This window comes from Apium graveolens, chromosome 8 (genome assembly GCF_009905375.1).
Source record: "Apium graveolens cultivar Ventura chromosome 8, ASM990537v1, whole genome shotgun sequence".
Taxonomy (NCBI): domain Eukaryota; kingdom Viridiplantae; phylum Streptophyta; class Magnoliopsida; order Apiales; family Apiaceae; genus Apium; species Apium graveolens.
Window position 1 is genome coordinate 172,726,884 of NC_133654.1, and position 3,672 is coordinate 172,730,555.

The window sequence follows — 3,672 nt, forward strand, 5'->3', positions numbered from 1 at the left end:
TTCCAAACATGAGAGCTGATCCTCTACCTGATTTTATGTACCTTTCCCGTCTTTGATTTCCAACTCGAATTCCTGTAATAAGAGAATCCATCGAATCAATCGAGGTTTTGAATCTTTCTTTGAGACCATATATCGAATAGCAACATGATCAGTGTAAACCAATACATCCTCCACTACACCTCGTGGATAAGTGATGGATCGATCAGCCAGTTGTAAGGACATGTTTACAGGTTTTGGATCAGGGAGACCAAGTTTCTTGAAGATAGACAATGGCATCAGATTGATGCTAGCTCCCAAGTCACACAAGCACTTGTCAAAAGATAAGTTTCCAATAGTGCATGGCATCGTGAAGCTTCCTGGATCTTTAAGTTTAGGAGGTAGTTTCTGTTGCAGCACAACACTGCACTCTTCCGTTAGAGCAATGGTTTCCAACTCCTCAAGTTTAAGCTTTCGAGAAAGAATACCCTTCATGAACTTAGCATAGTTCGACATTTGTTCTAGAGCTTCCGCAAAAGGTATGTTAATATGCAATTTCTTGAAAACCTCCAGAAACTTGGCAAATTGTTTATCGAACTTCGGCTTTTGAAGTCTTTTAGGATATGGAGGAGGCGGATAGACTTGTTTATCTCCTGTATTTTGCTCAGGTGTAGTGTTTTCCATAGAAGTCTTCTTCATTTCTGCTTCGACCCCCTTCTGGTCAGCTGTTTCCTCAAGAATTGCATTATCTGAAGCTGGCAAGGGCGCGGGCGCGCCCACCTTGTAGAGAAAATTTTTAGATTCTTCATTTTGATGATTTTTAGGGCTAGCGACCTTTCCAGACCTCAAGGTGATTGCCTTCAACTGTTCCTTGACTTCCCTCTTTCCTGAATTAGCTTCTATATTACTTGGAAGAGTTCCTTGTGGTCGGCTCAATAAAGCATTGCCAATTTTCCCTATTTGATTCTCCAGAGTTTTGATTGAAACCGCTTGGCTTTTGCACATCAGCCTCAACTCCTCCAGTTCAGTTTTTTCATTCGAAGATGGACCTTCGCCTCCATGAGATTGTTGCTGCATTCTCTGTGGCTGAAATTGTTGCCTTGGTGCAAACTGTTGCTGAAAACCAGGTGGATTAAAAGGCTTGTTTCCAAACTGCTGGGAAGGTTGTTGTATACCACCCTGATTATTGGTCCAGCTGAAGGTAGGATGGTTGCGGTTGTTAGGATGATAAGTGGCGGGAACTGGTTGCTGCGACCTCTGAAAGTTGCTCACAAACTGAGCTGATTCACTAGATATAGCACATTGCTCCATCGCATGTGAACCTACACAAAGCTCACAGACACTAGTTTTTTTATGAACACCATAGTTAGCCAGAGATTCCACCTTCATAGTCAACACTTTGAGTTGAGCAGCTATATCTGTAGCTGTATCCACCTCCAGAATTCCTGCTACATTGCCTTGTGGTAGTCTCTGAGTTGGATTCTGATATTCATTAGCAGCCATCATCTCAATTAGCTCATAAGCTTCTTCATAGCTCTTAGCCCATAAGGCTCCACCTGATGCTGCACCTGATGCTGTATCGAGCATAGGTCTTGACTGTGTTTCCAAACCATTATAAAAGAAATTTATCACCATCCAGTCAGGCATTCCATAATGAGGACACTTCTTAAGCATCTCCTTGTAGCGCTCCCAAGCTTCACATAAAGATTCTCCCGTCTATTGTGCAAATTGAGTAAGAGCATTCCTGATTGCAACTATTTTTTCCATATGGAATAAATTAGTAAGAAATTTCTGAGCAAGATCCTCCTATGTCGCAATAGAACCTGGTGGTAGAGAGTGCAACCAGCTCTTAGCTTTATCCCTCAGAGAAAATGGGAAAAGTCTCAGTTTCATAGCATCTTCAGAAATATTATTGAATTTGAAGGTGTCGCAGATCTCGATGAAATCCCTAATTTGTATATTGGGATGTTTCGTTGGAAAACCCCCAAACTGGACTGAATTCTGTACCTTTTGAATCATGTCAGGCTTGATTTCAAAGGTATTAGCTGCAATGGCTGGTCTGACAATGCTAGACTGAATGTCATTGATTTTCGGTTCAGAATAATCCTTCAACGCTTTCATTTTTATAGCTGGTTCTCCCATTACAATCATCACTTCCTTTTCTACTTGTTCTATTTTGTCCTTACGAGATTCAGAACATGTTCGCATACACGCTCGATCGAATACCTGAAACACACAAACAAAGTAAACTTTGTAAGAGAATAATCCGAGCCATCGAAATTTAACGACCACTGATGACAAGCACATAAACTAAATTTAACACCGATCCCCGGCAGCGGCGCCAAAAACTTGTTCGCACAAAACTATGCAAGCATACACGATCACAAGTAGTATAAGATTAAGTTAAGTTTGTTCCCATAGAGACTGATTTAAATAGAATATGAACTTATACAACAATGTATGGTTATTATTCACTGCTAAGACAAATATCAATTTTGAGTTGATTAACTAATTAAAGTGATTAAACTAGCATGCATTAACTAAGAGAATAAAACTGATTTACCTATATGAGATAAAACATGGGATTCTGACTTCATTAAATACTTCATTCAGAGTTTATGCCTTTAATCTTAGCATGTGATGGTGACAACAACTAATCAGATAACACGAAATTAGTATACGATATCTTTCGATATACGTATACCCTACTACTAAACATCCACAAATAAGATAGAAGATGAACATACACTAATTATGCTTAGACCCTATATGTCTATATGATTCGAAAATATAATAGTTTAATGAGCAAGTTATCTATTGAGATTATATAGGGCATCGTAAGATGGTTAAAAATTACACTACGAATCATGCATGACAACATACATAAACCTATGTTAGCATAGCAAGTTCTAAACCTCTATATCCACTTTCGCTTCAATAAAGATTAACAAATGACTTAGATGTTAGCTACACATCTAAGAAGAATAAGTACAACCATACTAGGAAATCACAAATCACCACACACTAACAATTTAGAACAATCAACTATTGAAATCCATATATATATCCGCTAGAACAACATGACAATGATTAGTTAATGATCGAACACATCGTCACTATGGGTTCCAATGAAAACATGATAATAAATAAGTTCTAAAAATTATGAGATAATATAAAAGTATTAGGGTTTAGAACTGTTAGGAGCAATTGATGATATCAAACAGAAACTATCAGAAGCATCAACGGATGATGATTACAAGCATCAACGGATGATGAGTAGAAGCATCAACGGATGATGATGACATCAACGGATGTTGGTATTCGATGGATGATGATGTCAATGGATGATGAAATCAGTAATTTGTCACATCAGTTAATCTTTGAAGAGGAAAAGGAAACAGGAATTTTAAGTCGGTGGAGGACTTTATCTCAGAAGCAATAGTATAGGTTTCCTTGTTGTTAATAGAATAGGGTTCCTTACACATTGATAGTTGTGCTCTATAAAAAGCATAGTTTAGGTTCATGTTATATGCATTGCAACATTGTTATATCTTTCGCATAACCTAGAAACTCTCAAGGATATTTGTTCATCCTTTCGAGAGAGTACTTGTGTAATAAGTTTTTATAAGATTGATATAAAAACTATTAATTCTGTTGAAGCTTTGTCTAGTTGATCGTATTAACTATATTCACCCC

The 3,672-nt window shown here is 37.8% G+C and overlaps 1 non-coding gene across 1 annotated transcript; it reads left to right on the plus strand.

Annotated features, from left to right (window-relative positions):
• Nucleotides 1-1,621: 1,621 nt before the first annotated feature.
• LOC141682017 (small nucleolar RNA R71) lies at nucleotides 1,622-1,728 on the plus strand. The gene has a single exon (XR_012559421.1). It is a non-coding gene; the product is annotated as a small nucleolar RNA R71 (small nucleolar RNA).
• Nucleotides 1,729-3,672: the final 1,944 nt, after the last annotated feature.